Raw genomic sequence first — 6,845 nt, 5'->3', positions numbered from 1 at the left:
GTGCATATTTTTAGGACTTGAAATTTTTCAGAGACATCAGGGACATTTGAATAAGTCCCTGTTCAAATTTGGTAATTTTTTAACCATCCGAGAATATTTGGCGAATTTATTACCGAATTGGGACGTTTATTTGGGAAAAATAGCTAAAATACTTCAAAAATTATGAAATTTTTCTGGGAACTCAGATTTGATGTATTTTGATCACATATGAATTTTGGGATCATTTGAAGAAGTTTAAAGGTGTTTTGTTTATTTGCGTTCGTGTGAATTTTTACAGCCGAATTTGGGTCGAAAAGAATATTGCACGAGATTTTTACATTCTGGAATTGATACAGGTTGTTTTGGGACATGATTTGAGTATTCAGGAATTTTTGTGGAATTTTTGGAAATTGTTTGGGGTAAACGGACGATTTTCAGGTGAAATATAGCTGATAAAATGAATTTTTATAAATTAATAAATCAGTAAATAAATTCTAGAAATATTTTTATAAAAAATCTACATATTTTAATTGATAAGTGGTTAAATTTTTATAATTTAATGATTAACGGTTAATTAATTATGCTAATCTGAATATTAAACAAATTCAGTTTTTATAAAAACCGGCAAGTTCGCGACTAGTGAATCTGCGGGAATATGAAAACACCAAGAGTGATCAAAAATCATATTTTTGGGCTAATTAAGTAAAAATGAACTTTTCTATGAGAAACCTGGACAATCCGGGCGGATTGTGCGCGTTTCCTCCCAAATCAAACTGTATAAACGGAAACGGGCCCCGTGGCTAATCCAGGGCCCCAGTATGTGATCTTTCTTTATAACTTAATCATTTTATTAACCAATACATTTACCCAAGCTTATTTTCCCATAACTGTTTTCTGAACGCGTAAACGAACAACTTGGCCCGGCTGGGAAAACGGGAATCTGAGCCAAGTTCAGTTTTAAGTATTATACATTGAACAACATCACAACCTAAGCCTATTGCCACTTTCTGGGCGTTCCAGCTACACCCAGATTAGTTATACAGCCCAATTTAGTATTGAGATTATAATAATATTAAAATATTAATATTATTATAATATTGATTATAGGAACTACAGATAGCAGACCAAACGAACCACGAGCTGATACAGTACTGATTATCGACTAAACCGTGAGTTTCATGACCCCACTTTTAAACTGTTTTACGAACTTTTGGGGTGAAAAGCATGTTTGATTACATATACATACCTGAAACATGTACTGATGTGAATTATCTAAGTGCTAACACACGAAAGTCCCCACGATCACAGTGATTAACTTCGAGCCGGTGGCTTGTGAATAGTACTATTGGTTTGACAAAACCAAATGGAATCGGCCTGGTTGCCGTGTCACATAGCGCCGTTTGCACATGACCATATTTATACAAACAGACTATGTAGTGTTAGACATAGCTACCGGGGCATGTTGTGGGCGGAAAGGGGCCACAGTGGTTGATGGAGCGTGGGAAATGGATGCACGCAGCACATACAGTCAAGGCTTCATTGTATCTTAGCATAGTTACATCACATACATCATTTACATACATACATACATACTTATTTCATGATTACAAGTGTTGACTTGTGAACACTCATTACTGTTTTCTTGAAACTCGTGAAACTCACCAACTCTAGTAGTTGACCCGTTTTAAACTGCTTTTCAGGTGTACCTAAATCGGAGTAATTTGGTGATCTGTTACTTACCTGAAGTGTGTGGTCGATGCTATGTGAATAGAAGCAAGGGTGTTAGTAGTAAGAACGTTTGGTTAACGAACTAGTTTTGTTTGTATCGCCTAGACTGTAAAACAATGATAGAACGAAGAAATGTAATATATTGTAAATTAGTTTGTAATGTTTCTTTATAAACAATGTATTGATATCAGAGGTGTCTGTTACATTCCCGTTTTACGCTTCCGCATTGTGCTAGTCGGGGTGTGACAGAAGTTGGTATCAGAGCCATTGGTTATAAAGGATTAGGTTATCCCTTAGGGTACCTAAAATATAACCGTAGGCTCGATTAACTCTGGGAAAATAATTAAATAATAAATTAATATTATATACTGATGGATGTCGGGATGAACTTGTAGGGCAAGTGAGTTATTGTGGTTCGGAACATAATAACAGATTTGCTTGTACGAGGGAATTCGGGGATAAGTCGCGGAACGTGTGGTTAGGTAAAAGTTGCAACATATGTGTATAAAAGGTAATGTGTAAGTATATATATATGTAACGCTCATACGTGCTTATGTGGAACAAAGTGTATGAATACGTGTATGTACGATACTGTTGATGACGAGTCATGTCAAGAAATAACGACTACGTACCGGAAGAAGAACCGGTGATATCTGTAGAGGAGGATCCCGAGGATCCAGAAGAGGAGGACCCAGAAGAGGAGCCGGAGGAGGAAGAGGAAGAGGTGGAAGAAGAAGTTATCTGTAGAAAGCTACCCAGGAATGTGTCTGATCTATCCGGCTACAGATGCGATAGTTATCCACCCAGGTCACCACGCAGGGATCAAGACGAAGCTAACAGTCAGTATCGTTCACCTGCTAGAGTAGCCAGATTACCCACTCCACCTATACACCTGTCGCCGACGACTTCAGCTACTGCGCGAGTCCGGCAGACTGCTCGTATTCGGGTAACCCCGATTGACCCTACCTCGATTCCATTAAGATCTACCCATGACCGGGGAGGACCTTCTGTAGGTCCCCCCAGGGCGTCGCCGATCGATACGAGATCCGCACGAGGTCTAGGAGTGCGGAATCCTCCTAGACTCGTTTATTGGTGTAGAAGACGAAGAACACGGTTACACATACATAAACACACGAACAAACACAAGAACGGGATAAACGAATATGCAGATCCTTTCATATAATAATCATAACTCGTTACATACCAAACACGAAAACAAAGACACGGCCGACCCGAGGTGAGCTCTACCTCGGGCCGTCCCACACGACTCTCCCTCTCGGTTTCTCTCTAGACAATTAAACTGATCACAAAACACTCTAACTTTCTGGATTCTCAAACCTAAACAAGACACACATATATATATATATAGACAAAACAACTTCGCGGGCTTGGGCTTGGGCCAGTAGGCGAAGTTGTTATAATTTCGCCTAAGGCGAAGTTGTTCTAACTTCGCCTATGGCGAAGTTGTTCTAACTTCGTACTTCGTTTCCGCTGAACAGAATTGCATAGCGACGGTCACAAAATGCACCAACAGACTCCCATTTGACCGTTGCTCTCAATTCTAACAAACACAAAAGATCATCTGTTACAAAACATGCACCAACAGACTCCCTCTTAACTGGTGATCTTCTGTTTGCTCTTCAACCAGCCGTGTCTGAAACTGTCTTGTAGCTTCACAAATATACCAATCACCCAGCGTCTTCACACCTTCACGCCCTAGGGTAGATACTTCATCTTCTCGTTCATTGAGTATACCTACCCCTCGCCCTGACCTCCCAAACGCAGGAAACAACTCTTGGATGGCTGTCCTGACTGACCGTGTGATAGACCACACGATAGCCATAGCTAACATTAACCAGGAGAGGAGGGACATGACCCAGTACTTATCGACGTTACACCAGATAGTACTGAACTTGCAGCAGTCAGATGCCTACCACCACTGTTGTTTGGATAGGGTGACAGTTCGGCTGTGGAACTGTTATTGGGTGATTACGGTGCTGTTATTTTTATGTTTGTGGTTAGCCTATTGTCTGTATGGATAGATGCGGAATATTACAATTATGTGTACATGATCTTTTGATACCCCATGTATGTATATAGTAGTATGTTATGTAATATGGGGCATGTAACACCCCGACCGATGGCGGATTATACATCGGGGCGCCACGTATTGTTTCATTACTCGCGACACTATTTGGGTGTCAATATTTAATAAATACATTTCATTGCGCACGCGTAGAACATGACATAAAGTAACATAAATCATATCATAACTTAAAATATTCAAATAACATAATATGTCTTGTTACATTTTAATCTAGGTCCAAACAAAAAGAAAACATCCTACGCGTCCAAGAGATTCCCAAAAGCTGCTACAGCAAACCTGAACATGTGTTAAAATAAAACGTCAACACTTGCGTGTCGGTGAGAAATCAAGTTTAATACATATAAATAGATAACAATATCTGCGCGCATCATGTGTATAACTGGTGTTCAACAAGGGTGTAATCAGATTGTGATCAAGCCTTAGATCATAGCTCATAGTTCAATCCGTGCTCCCAATTGAGCACAAAAACAAGAAAACTGTGCAAGTGTAAACAAAAGAGAAATCATAGACGATAGTTCTCCCGTGTTCATCTAATGGATCCATGAAAACTGCGGAATAGGCCGACAAGACGGTTAATGATCCACACATACAAATAAACAGCCAAGTCTACGTCCATAACACATGGGGTTTTGCGCGACAAAAGTTCATAAACAAGTTTAAGACTCAAGTTTGTACGAACACATGAACATCCCAAAACATTAAAAATAAAAAGGGATTAGGTACGAGATTACTCACTTGTAAACGGCGCGATGAAAGATAATGCAAGAACCAACTTTTAAACAAGCACAAGTTAACCTATAAATAAAAGTTTATTGGTTTAACGGTTGGTTTTTATGTCCTGAATATATGTTAGCATAGTAATATGCATCTTTAACAAATTATTATATATTATATATTACCGGAAATCTGGGCAGGACAAGGGAAAAGACGAAGGCAGAGAGAGGAGGCGGCTGAGGAACAACGGCAGAAGGCAAGGAGAAGAGAGCAGAAGGGAGTTTAAGTGTTTGTGTGTGTAGTGTTAAATAACAAGAAAATAGTATTATATATAGGGAAACCCTAGGGAACACAATCCCTAAAAAGGAGGAAAAGATCTTATCAAATCAAGCAAAAGATATCAAAAGGCAAAAGATTCCAAAAGCAAAAGATATCAAAAGATATGGCAGCCGGGGAACAGGAAAAAGGGCTGACAGGTTACAGAATAAAGCATGGGAGAAGTCAGATAAAGGTACTGGTCAAGGCATGCAAAAGAAGATTTCAAAGGATTATGTCAGTCACTATTTCTGCGAACCAATGGGGTTGGTGCGCATGCTGCGCCGAAAGTGGCTATTCAGACAGAAGATAAGATATCACAAAAGAATACAGGCAGACCTAAACAGAAGAAAAGACTTAAGGTCTAGCGCGAGAAAACTCGAGCGCACGCGCGAGGGCGAAGGCAGACAGAGAACAATCCTTAGCGCGCCGCGGGAAGAATTACCATTCTTAACGCGCCGCGGGAAGAACTACAAATCCTTAGCGCGTCGCGGGAAGAACTACCATTCTTAACGCGCCGCGGGAAGAACTACAAATCCTTAGCGCGTCGCGGGAAGAACTACCATTCTTAGCGCGCTGCGAGAAGAACTACAATTCTTAGCGCGTCGCGGGAAGAACTACCGTTCTTAGCGCGCTGCGAGAAGAACTACATTTCTTAGCGCGTCGCGAGAAGAACTACCGTTCTTAGCGCGCTGCGAGAAGAACTACAATTCTTAGAGCGCTGCGAGAACAGTTCGCCTCGCGTATCGCAGGAACAACTGGTCTTCACGCAGGCTTCCTTGTAAGGAGTCTGGCGCGTGGAGCTGCGCAGACATCCTTAGGCGGGAAGAACCAAAGGACAAGCAAAGAGTTAAGAGAAAAAGGGGTTCAAGGCTCAAGGGTTAAGCAGAGGGGCGGGACGGCGACGAAAGAGAGAAAGAGAGGCGGGACGGCGACAAGAAAGAAGAAGATGCGGGACGGCGACAAGAGAGAGAAAGAGGCGGGACGGCGGAAAGGAAAATTATTATTAGTAAGTAATATAAAAATATATATATATATATATAATTTATTAAATGTTAAATTTACAAAGATTAATAATCAAATATTAAATCATAAAAAGAATCGGATTCGAAAACGGGTACCTGGGTCGGGTCGGATTGGGCAGATGTCACAGGGCACAACTTTGTACATTATTACAAGCACTAACCCTTATAGTGTGACATTTGTCAATTTCGGGTTATTTTATACTTGTATTCTTAATGTAAACCCGACCCGTTTTGTATCCCGAACCTTTCGATATTATCAAAATGATGAATTGTATGTTAAATATTTGTTTTATAGTTGTTGGATAAAAAAAGCACCCTTTTCGGTTCTTAAAATTCCCCGAAAACGCTCAAAACGAACTCCAGGGACTAAAACTACCAAAATGGAGACTTGAAGGACCCATTTGTAGTTTGTGCTTTCTTGGGTCTAAAACCAACCCATTTTCATGAAACACCCTTTATGAAAGACCCATTCAACTTACCCTATATATACACACCCATCTTCTTCATTTGTGCTTGCTCATTTCTTCATTTCTCTCTCAAATTCTTGAATTCTAAGGTTGTTCTTCATAAGCTAATCTTTCATTTTAACTAACTTCTCAATACTTAAAGCTTGATGTTACAACATATATATAATATACACTCCTTGTTTACCTACGGTCTTTCATTTCTCCGGTCTCGGCCGGTTGAAATGTCGGACTAGTAAGGCAAGGTTACATGGAGGACTTTGTAGTCCTTGTTTATATATTTAACAAATCTAACCATATAACTTGTTATACTTGCTTAAATTCTACATATTTTAGTTTATATTTCATATTTGTCAAGTTCCATGGTATTGGGTATGTGGTGACTAGCCTCGGTTTCATCCCGAGTTGAGAACTGAACCAAAAACCGAACTTTTGTTTAAAAGCATTATTGTTAACTTTTTGAATGTAAAACTTGAGTATGATTATTTATAAGTTATTTTACAAGTTCCATGG

Source organism: Bidens hawaiensis, unplaced genomic scaffold (assembly GCF_021521415.1).
Source record: "Bidens hawaiensis isolate Kalapana, Puna unplaced genomic scaffold, B.hawaiensis_p1.1 tig00012615_1, whole genome shotgun sequence".
Lineage (NCBI taxonomy): Eukaryota > Viridiplantae > Streptophyta > Magnoliopsida > Asterales > Asteraceae > Bidens > Bidens hawaiensis.
Note: the sequence above shows the minus strand (reverse complement) of the source record.